Genomic DNA, 20,498 nt, shown 5'->3' with positions numbered 1-20,498 from the left:
AGTGGGGGGTGTAATTCAAAGCTACCTACTGCCTAGATACAGTTTTGTGTGTGTGTGTGTGTGTGTGTGTGTGTGTGTGTGTGTGTGTGTGTTTGACTACCTGGACCAGTTCCTCCTTTTCTAATGAAAAGTTAGACATTTGCACAAAAGGTATAGGTCCCCCCCCCTAAAATAGTTCAACTACATAAAATTGGACTGCTTGAAAGAACTTCAGCTGTCATCATTAGCAGTGAGTTGAGATTTCGGTCTGTTGTCATACTTTAGAATTAGACTCGCCAAATGGGAGGTGGGGGGAAATCCACTATAGTAGGGTTACAGTGTAAATAAGAGGTTTAGAAATACTAATCTTAATGTCTGTCTGTATGCACACAATGAACTGTCAAATGAAATGGTGAAGTGAACTTTCAGTTGATGTAATATGTAGTGTAATATTGGGGGGGAAATGTTGCCCAACCCAGCTCCCATTGAGATTGGCAAAGCTACCTTTTGTTTTTCTGGGTGCATGTGTGAAACCAAAGAGCCTCACTCTGAAAACATCTGTATTAGAGCAGAGGGGCTGGGGAGGGAGGCACAGGCACAAGCGCCAGCAGAAAACGCAGAACTGGCAATACAATGATCAGCATGCCTGTTTCATTGGGATGGTTGCTAAGGAATGAATTAGGTGTACAGATTTATTTTCATGATTTTTAAAACATGACAAATTCTGCATTTTTCGATCAGTTAATGCATCTGGCATAATCAACAGCTATGCCAAACCCAGTGGGGGCAAGCTGTTGCCTATTGGCCTATATTTGGAGATGCCCTGCTGCCTTTTAAGTGCCATTTTCTTCCTATATTTAGGCTACTAGTTTGAGGAGGTGTTTCCATGCACCCCGATCCTAAAAAAAAACATTTACCAAAGAGTTAAAAGAGACTTGCCACCCAATAAAGCTGCTTAGTATTTGTTGTTGTTGTTTAGTCGTTTAGTCGTGTCCGACTCTTCGTGACCCCATGGACCATAGCACGCCAGGCACTCCTGTCTTGCACTGCCTCCCGCAATTTGGTCAAACTCATGTTCGTAGCTTCGAGAACACTGTCCAACCATCTTGTCCTCTGTCGTCCCCTTCTCCTAGTGCCCTCAATCTTTCCCAACATCAGGGTCTTTTCCAAGGATTCTTCTCTTCTCATGAGGTGGCCAAAGTATTGGAGCCTCAGCTTCACGATCTGTCCTTCCAGGGAGCACTCAGGGCTGATTTCCTTAAGAATGGATAGGTTTGATCTTCTTGCAGTCCATGGGACTCTCAAGAGTCTCCTCCAGCACCATAATTCAAAAGCATCAATTCTTCGGCGATCAGCCTTCTTTATGGTCCAGCTCTCACTTCCATACATCACTACTGGGAAAACCATAGCTTTAACTATACGGACCTTTGTCGGCAAGGTGATGTCTCTGCTTTTTAAGATGCTGTCTAGGTTTGTCATTGCTTTTCTCCCAAGAAGCAGGCGTCTTTTAATTTCGTGACTGCTGTCACCATCTGCAGTGATCAAGGAGCCCAAGAAAGTAAAATCTCTCACTGCCTCCATTTCTTCCCCTTCTATTTGCCAGGAGGTGATGGGACCAGTGGCCATGATCTTGGTTTTTTTGATGTTGAGCTTCAGACCATATTTTGCGCTCTCCTCTTTCACCCTCATTAAAAGGTTCTTTAATTCCTCCTCGCTTTCTGCCATCAAGGTTGTGTCATCTGCATATCTGAGGTTGTTGATATTTCTTCCGGCAATCTTAATTCCGGCTTGGGATTCATCTAGTCCAGCCTTTCGCATGATGAATTCTGCATATAAGTTAAATAAGCAGGGAGACAATATACAACCTTGTCGTACTCCTTTCCCAATTTTGAACCACTCAGTTGTTCCATATCCAGTTCTAACTGTAGCTTCTTGTCCCACATAGAGATTTCTCAGGAGACAGATGAGGTGATCAGGCACTCCCATTTCTTTAAGAACTTGCCATAGTTTGCTGTGGTCGACACAGTCAAAGGCTTTTGCATAGTCAATGAAGCAGAAGTAGACGTTTTTCTGGAACTCTCTAGCTTTCTCCATAATCCAGCGCATGTTTGCTATTTGGTCTCTGGTTCCTCTGCCCTTTCGAAATCCAGCTTGCACTTCTGGGAGTTCTCGGTCCACATACTGCCTAAGCCTGCCTTGTAGAATTTTAAGCATAACCTTGCTAGCGTGTGAAATGAGCGCAATTGTGCGGTAGTTGGAGCATTCTTTGGCACTGCCCTTCTTTGGAATTGGGATGTAGACTGATCTTCTCCAATCCTCTGGCCATTGCTGAGTTTTCCAAACTTGCTGGCATATTGGGTGTAGCACCTTAACAGCATCATCTTTTAAAATTTTAAATAGTTCAGCTGGAATATCATCACTTCCACTGGCCTTGTTATTAGCAGTGCTTTCTAAGGCCCATTTGACTTCACTCTCCAAGATGTCTGGCTCAAGGTCAGCAACCACACTACCTGGGGTGTACGAGACCTCCATATCTTTCTGGTATAATTCCTCTGTGTATTCTTGCCACCTCTTCTTGATGTCTTCTGCTTCTGTTAGGTCCTTACCACTTTTGTCCTTGATTATGGTAATCTTTGTACGAAATGTTCCTTTCATATCTCCAATTTTCTTGAACAGATCTCTGGTTTTCCCCATTCTATTGTTTTCCTCTATTTCTTTGCATTGCTCATTTAAGAAGACCCTCTTGTCTCTCCTTGCTGTTTTTTGGAAATCTGCATTCAGTTTCCTGTATCTTTCCCTATCTCCCTTGCATTTTGCTTGCCTCCTCTCCTCCGCTATTTGTAAGGCCTCGTTGGACAGCCATTTTGCTTTCTTGCATTTCCTTTTCCTTGGGATGGTTTTCGTTGCTGCCTCCTGTATAATGTTACGAGCCTCCATCCATAGTTCTTCAGGCACTCTGTCCACCAAATCTAAATCCTTAAACCTGTTCCTCACTTCCACTGTGTATTCATAAGGGATTTGATTCAGATTGTATCTTACTGGCCCAGTGGTTTTTCCTACTTTCTTCAGTTTAAGCTGGAATTTTGCTATAAGAAGCTGATGATCTGAGTTACAGTCAGCTCCAGGTCTTGTTTTTGCTGACTGTATAGAGCTTCTCCATCTTTGGCTGCAGAGAATATAATCAATCTGATTTCGATGCTGCCCATTTGGTGATATCCATGTGTAGAGTCGTCTCTTGTGTTGTTGGAAGAGAGTGTTTGTGATGACCAGCTTGTTCTCTTGACAGAACTCTATTAGCCTTTGCCCTGCTTCATTTTGAACTCCCAGGCCAAACTTGCCAGTTGTTCCTTTTATCTCTTGATTCCCTACTTTAGCATTCCAATCCCCTGTAATGAGAAGAACATCCTTCTTTGGTGTCATTTCTAGAAGGTGTTGTAGGTCTTCATAGAATTGGTCAATTTCACTTTCTTCAGCACCGGTAGTTGGTGCATAAACTTGGATGACTGTGATGTTAAAAGGTCTGCCTTGGATTCGTATCGAGATCATTCTGTCATTTTTGAGATTGCATCCCATTACAGCTTTTGCCACTCTTTTGTTGACTATGAGGGCCACTCCATTTCTACTACGGGATTCTTGCCCACAGTAGTAGATATGATAGTCATCCGAACTGAATTCGCCCATTCCCTTCCATTTTAGTTCACTGATGCCCAGGATGTCGATATTTATTCTTGTCATCTCATTTTTGACCACATCCAGCTTACCTCCATTCATGGTTCTTACATTCCAGGTTCCTATGCAATATTTTTCTTTACAGCATCGGACTTTCCTTTCGCTTCCAGGCATATCCGCAACTGAGCGTCCTTTCGGCTTTGGCCCAGCCGCTTCATCAGCTCTGAATCTACTTGTACTTGTCCTCCGCTCTTCCTCAGTAGCATGTTGGACGCCTTCCGACCTGAGGGGCTCATCTTCCAGCGTCATAACTTTTATATGCCTGTTGTCTTTGTCCATGGAGTTTTCTTGGCAGGGTTACTGGAGTGGCTTGCCAGTTCCTTCTCCAGGTGGATCACGTTTAGTCAAAACTCTCCACTATGACCTGTCCATCTTGGGTGGCCCTGCATGGCATAGCTCATAGCTTCTCTGAGTTATTCAAGCCCCTTTGCCACGACAAGGCATTGATCCATGAAGGGGGCTTAGTATTTAAAAAGGGGGAAATTCTTTGTTTTTATGTAGTATGTTTGTGAAATGGGTCTTAAAGGGGAATTCAAGATTGATCTTTGCTTTTAGACTTTTTCTAGATCAGCTGCATTACTGAGTCAAAACAATCTCAAAATTTGTTTCATGTGGTACTTTGTGCGTATGATGCTATAAAGCATCACAAAATTCACCTTGTAGTGCTAACAGTGAAGTGTGTGAGATTGAGAGAGAAGGTGCTTTCCAAAACTTGAATTTGGGGAGGTACAATAGTAACTCGGAGTCAGTTGGGTATGTGATTATGTTCTGCTAACCTGCTGCTGCTTTTCTGCAGCTCTGATCCACCTAACCAATATATTTGTCCTGGTCCTCCCAGCTTGATCTTTTATCACATTATTTGTCATGCCTTATTCCTTATCAGCTACCTGCCCAGGTATTTTTCTTCCCATTAATGTAAGAGTGCTTCTGGATCAGACCAAAAGTCTTCTACTTCACCATCATTTTTACCCCACAGGGGCAACCCAGATGCCTATGGGAACCCCATAAGAAGGGCATGGTGGCAATAGCCCCTGCCTGATCATGGAGGTACTATTTAACCACCATAGCTTGTAGCCATTGATAAGCAGATTTATCCTCCATTAATTTGCCAGCTTCCCTGCATGACCCTGGGTTCTAGTAATATAACAGAGAGAAACTTTCTCTCTCCTCTCTCTCTTTTCATGTTCTTCATAATTATATACACCTCTGTTACATTGCCCCCTATCTTATTTTTATTTGGAACTGAATAGCCCCAAATGTCTTTCTCCATGGAGTTTTCTTGGCAGGGATACTGGAGTGCCTTGCCAGTTCCTGCTCCAGATGGGTCACGTTTAGTCAAAACTCTCCACTATGACCTGTCTATCTTGGGTGACCCTGCACGGCATAGCTCATAGCTTCTCCGAGTTATTCAAGCCCCTTCGCCATGACAAGGCAATGATCCGTGAAAGGGATCCATGGGGTCACGAAGAGTCGGACACGACTAAACAACAACAGCCCCAAATGTTGTAACCTTTCCCCATTGAGGAGTTGTTTCAGTTCCTGATGATTTTGATTGCCCTTTTCTGAATCTTAGAATCATAGAATTGTAGGCCTGGAAGGGGCCATGTGGGTCATCTAGTCCAACCCCCTGTGATGCAGGAATCTTTCACCTAATCTGGGGATCAAATCCACCACCCCTGAGTTTAAGAGTCTCATGTGCTACCAGCTGAGCTATCCCAGCACTTGCCCGTTCATATACAGTATTTAACTCTTCATCCTTCTGCCTAGGCTTTATTTCTGCTACTAACCACCCGTTAGGCAATCTGAAACATCTCATAACAGATTGCTCACATTCCAGTAACTGCAGTTGTTTTGTCTCTTGGGCAACATGGAAACAGGGCCAGACTACTTCCAGCAAAGTTGCTAGTACATAGTTGAGAAGCAGAAATGATGGAAGAGGCTGCAACAGCTGTTTGGGGCACTGGGGGTGGAGACATTCTGAAAACAGTTTGGTTTTGTGGAACAAGCACTTTCATTATAAATAAGATTGCATGATACATAATTATAGCAGTGCCAGATATACCGGATCTTGATTTTTAGGCTATAAACTGAAGATCAGGGTAGAAGATATTTCAAATATTGCTTTGATTGTGCGTCTCTCTGCGTTTTCTTCAATCCTTTGGTGGCATTCTTTCCCATATGAGTTACTGCCATTCCCCTCCCTGCTCCTTGCTGCTGTTTCCTGGATTGCTTACATAGGTGGCTCAGGCAAGTCTGACTGGCTATGTCATGTTGTGATGTCATCCCATTTACTACATGATCCCTGATTGGGTATGTGATGGTTTCACTGCAGGCAGCTGAAGTTGAGTGTGAGAAACAGGAGTGTGCAAGAAAATAGCAATCTAAATGAAAAGGCAAGTGGGTGGTTTTTTTTTTTTTGCAGGCACTTGTTTTTATTTTATTGCCTAAGTAGGGAGCACTTTGACACTCAAATGGCATCAGTCACCCCCACACCCTAAAAGAGAGTACAGTAAGATTACAAGTTACACACATGTAACCTGTGCACATTCAGTTTTACATGCTTGGCCAAATAATAATAATAATAATAATAATAATAATAATAATAAGGGACCCAGGTGGCGCTGTGGTTAAACCACTGAGCCTAGGGCTTGCTGATCAGAAGGTCGGCGGTTCGAATCCCTGTGACGGGGTGAGCTCCCGTTGCTTGGTCCCAGCTCCTGCCAACCTAGCAGTTCGAAAGCACCTCAAAATGCAAGTAGATAAATAGGAACCGCTACAGCGGGAAGGTAAACGGCGTTTCCATGTGCTGCTCTGGTTTGCCAGAAGCAGCTTTGTCATGCTGGCCACATGACCTGGAAGCTGTACGCTGGCTCCCTCGGCCAATAATGCGAGATGAGCGCGCAACCCCAGAGTCGGTCACGACTGGACCTAATGGTCAGGGGTCCCTTTACCTTTACCTAATAATAATAATAATAATTAATTAATTAATTAATTAAAAGGGGGCAGGTGACTGAGGGGAGGGGCTTTGGCACCCAATGTGTTTTGACTATACATGTTTTTGGCTTTAGGCATTGTTCCCGGAACGTAACTCCCACATAAATTGCAGGCTTACTGTAGTTTCAGGGTGACCTCTAGAAATGAAGGTTTTTTGCTATGCATAGTACAGAATAAAATAATTGACAGGGATTCAGTAAACCACTAGTCCAATGGTCTTTGGACTGTTCCTAAGAACACTTGTGTTCCTTGGAAGCTTATTGGGCTTTTTGATGAGAAGATCCACTGTGGATGGCAAAGTTCGTGGAAGACAAAAGCTTTCCGCAATTACTGGCCTCTCATTACAATGCAGTGGTGATGGTGGGGTATTGGAGATGTTCTAGGTCCATTCTCTGTATTAGCACAGGGCAATGGGGATAGTATCACTCACATTCCTCAGCAAGAAGAAACAAGAAAGGGTTCTGTAAAAGTAGGAAATTCAAATGGATCCAGTCCAGTTGTCTGTTCCTAAAGAGTCATTGACATAGTTTTCCAAACTCCTCCTAAAAACATATAAACGCTATTTCTACATTAATTGATTTGTTTGTTGACCTTCTATCCTGTCCTTCTGCTGCAAAGTGAGCATGCTATGGCCGGCAAGATATAATAATGCAACAATCTAAAACAATGATTTCTTTCTGGTGTTCAATTTGGGTCTACCTCCCTGCAGTTTATGGTAAATACATCAATTGTTCTCCTTATCTTACCCCACCCTACACACACACTCTTCATATATCCAATTTCTTGAGCCTTTTGGCCTAGGATTTGACATCTGAACACAGATGTGTTCTATCTGTTTTCTGTTTCCTTTTCTTCTGCGAGCTGGACAAACAATTGCATCTAGTTCAAGCCTATGGTGCTGTTTCACTCTGCATTAAACTCTTTCCAGAAAGAGGCCGCAGGTTCCCAAACCACCCATCTTTACTACTTTCAGACTGGGCTCAGTCCATTCTGTCTCCCAGTGGCACTTGTATATTAAGTGGGGATAATCAAGCTTTGCCAAGCTAGTATCCTTAATTTGCAAGAGGCTGTGGGTCTTGCTTTATTCTCATAAAATGGAGCATATTATTGTTTTCCCTTGGACAATATAAGCCTGGTCTGTGGAAACCTTCAGGCCACAGGATGCTGAGCATCCTGTTCACTTATTGCACTATATTAAATGTGAAGAGAAATTACTATTCATTCTGTTTGGGTATTTCTTTGGCTTCTTTCTATGTAATGGCCAATAGAGAAATACAACGAAAATTCAGAGAAGCAACCAATGTTCACAGCAGACATGGGGAGCCTGTGACACACACACACCCAATGTTGTGAGACTCCAACTCCCACCAGCTTTCGCCAGCATGGGTAATGATGAGGGATAATGGGAGTCGGAGTCCAACAACTCTTGGAGGTTCACAAGTTCCCCTTCCCTAGTGTATGGAATCAAATTGAGAATGTGGTTCAAGTGGGTAAATGCTGAACTTGGCATTGTCACACCGTTCCTGCCTAATGATGTCCAGCGTTGGCATAAACCACAATTAACCATGCCATACAAGTGCACTGATGCTGCTGTTTGTGCCGACTCCAGACTATATGGCATGCATAAGAACTAGTCATAGTCTATTATGAATTAGGCTTTTCAACTGCCTCTGTCTTGCCAAAGTTTAATTGTCTGTAGTTGATTCTTGTGCATTTCCACCTCTGCACACATCACAGGGCAACTCCTACAAGGCTGGTGATGGTCATTGTCAATTGGTGTATCAGAAACAGGTCAGGCTTTGACACAATGAATGTGAATTGAGTAGGCAAGTTGAACATATAATGGAGCAATTATGCAACCTTGTTGCCACCTGCCAAGGGCTGTATAGATCTGCTCAGTTCACATTATTTTATTATTATTACTATTACTATTATTTAAAATTGTACAGTCATACCTCTAGTTACATATGCTTCAGGTTGCGTACGACACGGGATACGTATGTGCCAAACCCGGAAGTAACAGAATGGGTTACTTCTGGGTTCGGCGATTCGCGCATGCGCAGACGCGCCGAATGACGTCCCGTGTGTGTGCAGAAATGCCAAATTGTGCAGGCAGCATGCGCAGATCCCGTAAGTACTGCTCTGGGTGCGTACGGGGCTCCGGAACGGATCCCGTTCGTATCCAGAGGTACCACTATACCGCCTTTCATCTGTAGATCTAAGGCGGCTCACATTCTCAGCATGCCAGTTAAGTAGTGTGAATTAGCCCATGGTCTTCTGACTTGACATGCTGCTGTTTTTGTCAATTCAATAATACATATGGGGGGGGGGAAATCTGTACTATATAATTCTGTGCTGAATAGTACTGAATAGTACTGCAGCTCTAGAATGACATCTTGACCACTCTGAATGTGGAAACATCTTCTAATGTCATGTTTATGAGAGGTTTGAAGCTGTTAATTAGATTTTACAACCAACATGGAGTTGACAGTTGCCGGCCTCTGTCAAATCCAAACACATATTTCAGGAGCAAATAGGGTGGTTTTTTTTTAATGAAATAACCTAAGTTTTCTTGCCTAGTTATTACAACCAAAACACATTTTGCAAAACACATTTTGATTGCAGGCTTTTAGTTGGTTGTAAAGGATACTTAGAGAGTACTTATTTTGATAATGACAGTGATGTAATGTGCGAAAATAGTTTAAACATCTGTGTAGGGAAGGTAAGCAGAAAAGTAATTATTTTGGTAAAAGATGTTTGAAAGCAAGCATGCTGCTTTATGCTTTCGCAAATAACTGTAATTTAACAGCTGTAAATACACATAAGAAACTGTAAGTTAAAACCATTTGAGTAATACCTATGTTTGCTTCTCTTGGTCTCGAACAAGAAATTCTACAGACAGGCATTTTATCAAAAGCATGAGAGCTGTCTCAACAAGCTCACAATTTAATTTTAAATGCAGCAAAAGTGTACAGCAAAGTACGATAGTGATGATGGGTTGAAGGAAGAAAAATGATCCGGCAACTAGGGTTGCATAACATAATGGGGACTCAATATTTTGTTTGGAAGAATAATCAGGACAAACCTGCTTCCCAGGAAATGTTTGAGGGGGAAAGAAGTGTGGTCAAAAACAACAGTGATGGAGAGGCTGAAACTTTAACTCAGTTGTTGGTAAGAAATGTCATTCAAAGAAGCAGCCAGCTACTTGAGAGCTAAAAGAGAAAGTAATTCCTCTTTGTACTCACCAAGGGTATATTAATCATACAGATGCACTCAGTTGCAAATTCTATAAAGAAAAAGGTTGATTTATATCCTAAATTCCCTAGGTGGGTATCACTTCTCAATAAGAAATAGTGCCAATGAACTCCATGAACCTGAATGGGTAACTTTTTGCTTGCCATAGCATAGATATGTGTTGTCTGTAAAGTCTTATTGGATGGTGTCCAATCAAATTCCATAACAGAAGTGATATGCATGCAGGCAATACTTCTGAAGCAGCCATGACTCATGGGAAAAGTCCAGAAAGCATTTTCAAAGAGGAAATTCTCTGCTGTTTTCAGTACACTCGTCACAATGCATATTTGAAAAAAATGTCAGTCTCCTGTCAGGCCATATGTGACAGGCTTCTGAGACTCAAGCCTGGAGCAAGTTCTGAACATGGGACATAAAGGATTCAAAGCTAGGATTTAAAGAAGAAGAAGAATTAGGAGACGGCCAACAGAGCAATAAGGGATCTTCTTGACAGCAACAGGACAAAACAGGTCATGTGATATTTCTGGTAAGCTGCTCTGAGAGCCTAGGGGGGTGCTAAAGGCAGAGTATAAGTGACTTAAATAAATTAATGAATACTTCCTGCCACCCACAAAAGCTTTTCTTGCTTAGCTTAGCCCTAATCTCTGGTTTGAGCAGCACAGGAAACTGCTGGTATGTTTTGTGAAAACTCCTCATCTAATTGTGTTCTCCAGCACCTCGCCAGGTGCCAGATGATAACATTTTGAGGCCAACGTGTTGTGTTTCCTTGGAGTGCTAAGACACATCCTGAATTATCAAATGGAAATGGAAAACTGCTACCTGGAATTGCCCTTAAAGACTGCGTCAAAGGCTGTATCCACATACATGATGAAGTGTGAGGTGTTGAGTACCTACTGGGAGAAAAGTGAAGCAGAATAATAAGGCTACATTCATTAAACAGGAGAGGATACCAACCCCTTATTCTGGTTTTGGAGGAATGTGAGGGAGGGGAAACACGTAGCCATAGACTTGCCATGGGGTCCTTATCTGGCATGTTGCTCCCTTTCCCACTATACAGTGCAAATCAGCTGGCTAGTAACTTGCAATCAAGACACTGTGAAGATCGGGAAACATAGGTGTGTGCCCAAACCTCATCTCTCCCAGCTGTTGGCCTTCTATTGAAGTGCAGAGGACCACAAACTTTGCCATTTGAGGGTTATAGCTGCTGGTTCAATCCTTGCTGTTGCCTGGGTGCCATTTTAAGCAGCCCCTCTCTGGAGCCAGCCCTTTTGCACTGCTCATCTTCCCACCGCCACCCTGGTGCTCCTGTGAGCCAGAGAGCAGAGCGGACGAGCTCCCTCTCCCTACCCACGAGAAGCAGCAGCAGCAGCGGCTGGTAAGCACAGCGGCTGGAGCTACAGCAAGGATTGAACCAGCAGCTGTTCTGCTGCTCCATCCACTGCTCAGTTGGCCTCGCTGCAGGGTCATTTTTCCTAACATCTGGCTTTGCCATCCCATCTGTTGCTGGAGTTGCTGCTGGAGCATCAACCTGAAGTGCTCCATGAATGCCTTTCCTCCCTCCATCATGAATTCAGGCACACCTTGTCCACAGGGGTTTCCTCCAGGAAACACAAATCCTACTTTTAACACCAGTGGTACCTGCCATCCCAATCTCTGAGCATGCTTTGAGATTCCAGGCGTTTCCAGGCATCTGTGTTTCCTTTTGGAAATGAGGCACAGTGGAGACTGTGGTGTCTTGGTGATATAAGGTTTATTTACACATACCGGTATAGACAATCCGAGCCTACAATGGAGGGCCTCACAGCATTAACACCCCAAAAGGGTCTTGTTTCTCTCGTAGCTGCAGCCTTGGATCAAAACAGAAATCACCTATGACCCTCTGACCCTCTGATTCAGCCTTTTACAGCCTGCAACATCATTGCCAAAACCTCATCTTAAACTCAGCTTTAAAATTCTACCTCAAAACTCTCCTTTGTCTTTCAAACTAATTGAGTTGAGGGAGGGACCCTTCCCAGTTTCTGTCTGGCACAGCAGCACCCCCCTCTCTGCTGATGGCCCATTACCTTTACCTATGTCCGATAGCCCATTTTAACATTCCAATCATGCATTAAATTCTAAGACCTATCAGACCCAGGAATTTAGAGCAATCTGGCACCCACAAACCCTAGCACCCACAACTCATAACACTGTGTTGGGGCAGATGGGGCCTTATTATTTAAGACAGCAGCCTGAAAGCAGCAACATTCCTTCCTTGTGATGTCTTTCAGTTACAGGAAAGCTAGTACGGTAGTGACGTTAAACAGTAAAAATAAATAAATCAGAAGCAGCACTCCAGTCAAGTGCACTACCTGGGATGGGGTGCAGTTGTACTAGCTGTTCTTGTAATGTTCTTGTGAAAACAACTGGTATGGCTGTCTGCACAATGAGACCAGGAACTCTCCCCCCACACTACCCTTCTGAATTTAGCCACGCTCTAGCAATTTTATTTTTCATTAACATTGAACTACTGTTCTGCTATCACCACTTAAATTAAATCTGAGATTGTACAGACACTGGTGTCATTGAATTATCAAACCCCCGCAAGGGATCTTGCTCAAGGTAAGTGATGTTTCTCTTACTGCCCTGTCACATCACAAGTCCTTCCTATGCCAGAAAGACATGGCAGCAGAATCATATGCCTGTTTACTCAGAAGTAAGCCTCTCCTTGTTCACTGTGGTTAAGTGTTATGCAGCTCCCAGTTCACTATTGCAATCCAGTTTTGCTTTTGCTGCTGCAGGTGTAAGAAATCTTGGTCACAGTTTCTCAGACCAATAGCTTTGTCACAGCTTCAGAACCCTTTTAATCAAGGCTTATCAGTGCAAAAGGAATCTGTGCAGATATATTTACTTAGAAATGACCTACCAAGAAAAGGTGAGAGCTTCTTGTTATTGCTTTATGAACATAATGCAAAGCAAATATTGCTGTGCTAGGGTTCCCCCCCCCTTCTGCTCAGCCACTTCTGGTCTTCAGAAAAAAACAGATTCCCCTTGTGTCACTTTTAATTGATTCCCATCACATTAGATCTTGTCAGCCTTTATAAAGGCAGTGTGCAAGGAATTTTATCAGAAATTAACTCATAGATTCCTTGAACTGATGAAAGTGGAACTTGATATGCCCAGTACAGTTTCTTTATAATTTTACCTTCCATTATAATAAGAAAAACCCTCTAGGTCAGATGACTACAAATTATAATTACAGTGGTGCCTCGCTAGACGAATTTAATTCGTTCCACGGGTCTTATAACGAAAAATTCGTCTAGCGAATCCCATAGGAATGCATTAAAAAAAATTGAATTTTTTTTTGCCCATGGGAACGCATTAATTGAATTTCAATGCATTCCTATGGGAAAACCGCGATTCGCTAGACGAATTTTTCATAAAACGAATTCGTCTAGCGAGGCAACCTCCGCTCGAAAAATCCTTTCGTTAAGCGGAAATTTCATTAAGCAGGGCATTCGTTAAGCGAGGCACCACTGTATTGCATTCGCCTAAGTCTTAAAGCATGAGAACTGCTATAAGTAATAAGCGAACCTCCATAAGAATGAAGTTGCTTTGGATCATATCCAAGCAGTCATTTGTAGAACAGCTTGTTTTCCCCATTTCTGCTCCAAAAAGGAGTTGCTGGTTATATACAACCACAAAAATAAAAACTGGGAGCAACCCATCATTAGATCCATCAGCAAAACAAAGCAAGACTAAAAGCAGCATCAAAACGCCCCAAAGGCATCAAGAGCACAGAAAGCCAGGGCTAACAATAGATAAGATTAAGCAACAACAGGATCAAAAGGTTGCTTAAGAAGAAATGTCTTCAAAGGCTGGCAGCAGGGCCGTCTTAAGCTTAAGTGGCGCCATGGTCCAGGGATCCCTCGGGCGCCCCCACCCTCTGCGGCCGGAGGATGCCTTCGCGGCCCACCCAGCAGCCCCGACCCACTCACCCGCCCGCCACGTGGCTCGCTGGTGGGAGCGCGCAGCCCGGGCGGGTCCTCCTGAAAGCGAGGTGCACAGCCTGCCCAGCACCCGCCAGCATGGCATTTGTGTCAGAGGGCTGCCTTCGGGGGCAGAGGGGTGGCTGCTTCCTGCCAGGAAGGCGGCGCTTGGTGCTCCACGCGGGCAGGCTGGCTTGGTGCTCCATGCTGGGGTCTGTGGCTGGAGCTGGAGGCGCTGCTGGCATGGAGCGGCGGCCGGGCGGGTGGCTACTTTCTGGAGGAGCGCTGGGTGCCCGAGTCTCCGGTGTGGCCGCTGCATGTCCTGCTGGCCGACACCATCCCAGCTAAATCCCTGGCACCCTTCCCTGCCTTCAAGGCGGCTTTTTCGGAGGCGCAGCGATCTGCGCCCTGAGGAGCATGCGGATTCGGGCTGCTGGGCTGAGCGGAGGGGGGGCACCACTCGACGGAGGCAACTCGCTTCAGGCACCACCACCGGAAAAGGAGCCAAGCAGGCGGACGCACGGGCGGCTCCATGTGCCTCCTCGATGCGCCCCTGCTGGGCGAGCGCCGTGGCACATTGCGCCACCCAGCCCAATGGGAAAGATGCCCCTGGCTGGCAGAACACAAATAGAAACAAAGCCAACCTAACGTATTGAGGCATAGACTTCTACCTATGGGGGCACTGCCACAGAAGAAGCCCCTTTGCACACTGCCACCAATTTTGCCCTAGAGGGCATGGGCACGCATGAGATCCATCTAGTTCAGCTTTTGGTTTTCAAGTATCTTGAGTTACTTGGGATTGAGCCTGGGGCCTTCTGCACACACAATTTATGCTCTTCCACTGAGCTACAAATTCACCCAAAGCTTGCAAGCAAGGTGCAAATATTATTGCTGGTCTCTATAACCTGTTGTCAGAATTTAGCTATCAAGGCTATTGGCCACTGGTAGATTTATCGTCCGTGAAGCTGTATAGTCCCCATTTAAAGCTATCTACATTAGTGATTCGGGAAGTCACAGAGACGAATCTTCCAATTTTTATGCACGATTGCTAGGACTGCACCATCATCTCTGTGCTCACCCTAAAGCAGCTTGATCCTTTCTGCTGTGATTCAGTGCACCCTCTGCTCCAGGATTATGTGTGCAAAAACCTATTTGAAAAGCAAAACTATAACACACAGGAGTTCTTAACACATTTAATTCCTCAGTCTATTATAGAGGGATCCAGTCTATTATTGTGAGATTATGTTGGCTATAAGCCATGAGAGAGCAGTTAGCTTGCCCTTTCTGATTGGTAATGCTTCACCACCACAGCCCAAACAGGGCTTTGAATCTGAGCACTAACCTGGTAAAGGTAAAATAAAAAAATTCCTTCAGTAGCACCTTAAAGACCAACTAAGTTTTTATTTTGGTATGAGCTTTCGTGTGCATGCACACTTCTTCAGATACAGTGAAATGGAAGTTTCCAGGCACTTATGTAGAGAAGGGGTGGGGAGGGGTGGGGATGGGGAGGGGGGGATCACTCAGAAGGGTGGTGGAAATGGGTGATTGACTGACTGATAGCTGTAGATGACCGGAAACGACTGCAAATGGTTTTGCATGAAAAAGCAAGGGTGGAGATGGCTGAAGATCGCTTATCATGTATAATGAGATAAGAACCCGATATCTCTGTTCAAACCAGGTCCCTCCATGGTTTTGAGCTTGGTGATAAGTTGCAATTCAGCAACTTCTCTTTCCAGTCTATTTCTGAAATTCTTTTGTAGTAAGACAGCTACTTTGAGATCTTGTATAGAATGTCCTGGGAGATTGAAGTGTTCTCCTACTGGTTTTTCTGTCTTCTGGTTCCTGATGTCAGATTTATGTCCATTTATCCTTTGGCGTAGGGTTTGGCCTGTTTGTCCAATATAGAGAGCTGAAGGGCACTGTTGGCATTTGATGGCATACACAATGTTAGAGGATGAGCAATTAAATAGTCCTGAGATGGTATGTTGGATGTTGTTGGGGCCAGTAATGGTATTGTCTGGGTGTATGTGGCAGCAAAGTTGGCATCTGGGTTTATTGCAGGCTCTGGTACCAGTGTCCATGTTAAGTCTGGTGGTTGTATTATTGTGGGTGAGGAGTTGTTTAAGATTGGGTGGCTGTCTGTAGGCAATAATACAACCACCAGACTTAACATGGACACTGGTACCAGAGCCTGCAATAAACCCAGATGCCAACTTTGCTGCCACATACACCCAGACAATACCATTACTGGCCCCAACAACATCCAACATACCATCTCAGGACTATTTAATTGCTCATCCTCTAACATTGTGTATGCCATCAAATGCCAACAGTGCCCTTCAGCTCTCTATATTGGACAAACAGGCCAAACCCTACGCCAAAGGATAAATGGACATAAATCTGACATCAGGAACCAGAAGACAGAAAAACCAGTAGGAGAACACTTCAATCTCCCAGGACATTCTATACAAGATCTCAAAGTAGCTGTCTTACTACAAAAGAATTTCAGAAATAGACTGGAAAGAGAAGTTGCTGAATTGCAACTTATCACCAAGCTCAAAACCATGGAGGGACCTGGTTTGAACAGAGATATCGGGTTCTTATCTCATTATACATGATAAGCGATCTTCAGCCATCTCCACCCTTGCTTTTTCATGCAAAACCATTTGCAGTCGTTTCTGGTCATCTACAGCTATCAGTCAGTCAATCACCCATTTCCACCACCCTTCTGAGTGATCCCCCCCTCCCCATCCCCACCCCTCCCCACCCCTTCTCTACATAAGTGCCTGGAAACTTCCATTTCACTGTATCTGAAGAAGTGTGCATGCACACGAAAGCTCATACCAAAATAAAAACTTAGTTGGTCTTTAAGGTGCTACTGAAGGAATTTTTTTATTTTACTTCGATCCAGACCAACACGGCTACCTACCTGTAACCTGGTAAAGGTAAAGGGACCCCTGACAGTTAAGTCCAGTTGCAGATGACTCTGGGGTTGCGGCACTCATCTCGCTTTACTGGCTGAGGGAGCCGATGTTTGTCCGCAGACAGTTTTTCCGGGCCATGTGGTCAGCATGACTAAGCTGCTTCTGGTGAAACCAGAGCAGCGCACGGAAATGCCGTTTACCTTCCTGCCGGAGAGGTACCTATTTGTGTGTGGAGACCTGTAACCTAGGCCTAGAAATAAATTCAGACATGACTCATATTTTTGGTTTGGTTTTTGGCAGTATTTAGGCCACAACTTTATTGATTACAAATCAAGTGAGTGGTTGCATAGGCTCTGGTTTCAAAGCTACCTAGAGTAGCACTGACTCAGGACGCACCTTGAGTCAGCAGCCAGGTTCACACCTGGGACGGGGTCCTGACTAGCACCAGGCCTGATTCCCCCATGTGTGCCCAGAACTCTGGCGACACATGGGGGAATACCAACCACCCCACTTTGGGGAATACCAACCAGTAGTCCAATGGATTCCTTTAAGAGGGATAGGGTGGTAAGGGCTCATTCCTCCCCTATCAGCGTGAACCAGAGCCTATCTGCCAACCTTACAAGTTGTGACGAATTGCTACGTGGCAGGCAAAACCCAAGTGGCAACAGCCAATCAGCCAAGTGGGGGAAATTCCTGCTGTGCCCTTGTCCCAAAGACAGGCAACACACGGCGGCATAGCAAGGTCAAGCGCAAGCCCTAAAATTAGGGAGTGGTGGGTGGGTGTTCCGATGCATGAAGCCGGAGAAGGAGACTCTCTACGGCTTGGGCAGGGGTTATGTAGGTGGTCCATCTGCCTCCTTTGATTGACATGCCCTTAGTCCAATTGCACCCTGCAGATGGACCACCAATAGGGTGTTGTGGCTGCTCCAATTGTCCCCGCCCCAACACCTAGTCCTGGTTGTCGGGCCCACCACAACGCGAGTCCTCTCTTGCAGGGAGGACCCGATTTATCTACTTGCACTTTGATGTGCTTTCAAACTGCTAGGTTGGCAGGAGCAGGGACTGAGCAACGGGAGCTCACCCCTTTGCGGTGATTTGAACCACCGATCTTCTGATCGGCAAGCCCAGGGCTGGCTCTAGGTAGAGTCCTGGTGGGGTGGGGCACTGCGCGGCAAAGCCGCGTGGAAGCCATGCTGCGCCCTGCGAGGGTGGGGGCGCCGGAGCGATCTCCGCCCCTCGGCGCCAGGGCGCCCGACCTGCTTGAGACTGCCCTGGGCAAGCCCTAGGCTCTGTGGTTTAGCCCACAGCGCCACCCGCGTCCCATTTACCAGGCTACTAACCTGGTAGCCATAGGCAAAAAGGAATGGCTTTCAAAGAGGGTTAGACAAATCCATGCAGGAAAAGGCTATGATCTACACATCCATTGGAGGCAGTTTGCCTCTGAATGCCGGTTGCTGGGAATCACAAGTGGGGAGACTGTTGCTGTTCTCAGGTCTGGCTTGTGGGCTCCCAGAAGAGGCACCTGGTTGGCCACTGTGAGAACAGGATGGTGGACTAGGTGGACCATTGACCTGATCCAACAGTCTCTTCTTATGTTCTTAATCACATGCATGCAAGGGAGCAGATGGAGGAAAGAGGGATGAAGGCTCCATCCCTCCTCTGTGCTCACCATGGAAACCAAGCAGATAAACCCTCTCTTCTGCACCAGCATAGAAATGCTGCAATAAGGACCCAGTTCCCTATCCCATCTTCTGCCCCCACATCCCTGCAGTTTTTAATACAATAGTAACCTTTATGGGGCTTACTTAAAAGGCTGTGGGATAGTGACAGGATAGGGTCAAAACAGCACACACACACACCCAGTCTGGACCCCTGCAATTGTTCTATGACACCGTCCTTTAATTTGGACTGCCCTGCTTTTTATCTGGCCCTAAACTCATCTGTTTCTCACTTCTCTCATACATATGTCTTAGCCAAGCTTGTGCTTGATAGTAAAAAGCAACCACCACGTATATACACATTCGTATATTGATGGGGAACAATATGCATCAGAGTTTTTAATTGTAGCCCAAAATTAGTATTGTGGCTTGGAGGCAAAAACATTGGTTTCCACTTTCTACTATAATGCATTTGGAAGAGGTAGAATGGAGCATTTCCTGTTCCATTAAGGCTGCTGTGGTTTTTACTCCTGCATCCTGAAATGCTTGCTATTTGCATATTATTATAGGCCTGTAGATTCTCCTTGATTGACCTTATAGAGCAGGGGTATAAAAACCCAACCAAGCTGAGCAGGTGAATTCCCCACCCATCACCAGCCTTTAGGCCAGGCATCCCCAAACTTCAGCCCTCCTGATGTTTTGGACTACAATTCCTATCATCCTTGACCACTGGTCCTGTTAGCTAGGGATCATGGGAGTTGTAGGCCAAAACATCTGGAGGGCCGCAGTTTGGGGGTGCCTGCTTTAGGCTGCTTCTATAATTTTTAGGAGTGCCACTTAATTAATTAAACAAACCTTAGCATGAGTTTAAGCAACTAATTGATTTCCTTGGATCAGTTTCCATATTAGGAACAAAACAACAACAACAAAGAGTTCAGAAATAAGAAAGCATCTTTTGAAGCTCTGGGTTAAAATGGAATGCAAAAAGACTGAGGGGGAGAGAAACGGAATATAGGGCACAACCTTACACTGAATCAGGTAACAGGTCCACCAAGCTCAGTACGTACTGTCTATTCTGCATTGACTGGTGGCAGCTGTTCTTTTGGGGTGTTTCCAAGTCCACCCTGGAGATGCCAGGGACATGGGACCCATAGCTGCCAAGTTATTCCTTTTTTTAAAGGGATTTTCCCTTATGCTGAATAGGCTTCCTCGCGAGAAAAGGGAAAACTTGGCAGCTATGATGGGACCTTCTACATGTAAAGCATGTGCTCTCCCACTCACCTATTGCCCCCCCCCAAAAGAGAGAGTAGTGGGGAGAGAAAGATAAAAGGATACTTGTTGGGCCAGGAAAGAACAAAGGGCATAAAGGTGAGATTTAGCTAAGACAAGTGTAGTAAAGGGTGAGAGAAAGGGGAGAGAGAAGCTGCCATGGTGTGCATAGAGAAAAGGTGGATAACTATGAAATGTGGCTGCAGAGAGGCCTGGGTGAGGGGAACTGAAAGAGAGCATGTAGGAAGAGAGCACGTACACATTATGGAGTGGAATGGAATTAAGAACCTCTGAGAAAAATTATAACAAGCATACTTCTTTGCACAGTAAATAACTCTTTGACAGTTAGTTGTGTGTGTTTTGGGTTTGTTTTTTAGCATGGGGCCTCTGCCTTTTGTCTCCTCCTTTCAAAATGGACCCATTGCCCTGTGAAAACAACCCAGATCTTGCGTGACATAGCATGAAGCATCCACCCACAGAATTGTTCAGCATTGTGTTTGCAATGCTATCCCAAGTAATTTGTACTTTTTCGGGACACATGGAAACAAATCTAGTTGTGGTATAAGTAGGCACGCTTTCATTCCACCAGGGTGGAGTTCCCTGTAAAGTCACGGGATTAACTTGAGTATAGACAATTTTATAATATACTGATGTGGGAAATAAGAGACTTGGCGGTTGTGTAAACCGTGAGGGTCTTAATTCTTGCTCTGGACTCTGGACTGCTTCAT

General features: G+C 44.9%; 1 protein-coding gene across 6 annotated transcripts in view; it reads left to right on the top strand.

Annotated features, from left to right (window-relative positions):
* The window catches only part of SULF2 (sulfatase 2), a 241,049-nt gene that overhangs the window by 130,130 nt on the left and 90,421 nt on the right, over positions 1 to 20,498 (top strand). The gene's annotated exons all lie outside the window — the stretch shown is intronic.

This window comes from Zootoca vivipara, chromosome 7 (assembly GCF_965207765.1).
Source record: "Zootoca vivipara chromosome 7, rZooViv2.hap1.1, whole genome shotgun sequence".
Lineage (NCBI taxonomy): Eukaryota > Metazoa > Chordata > Lepidosauria > Squamata > Lacertidae > Zootoca > Zootoca vivipara.
This window is presented reverse-complemented; position numbering and strand designations above follow the sequence as displayed.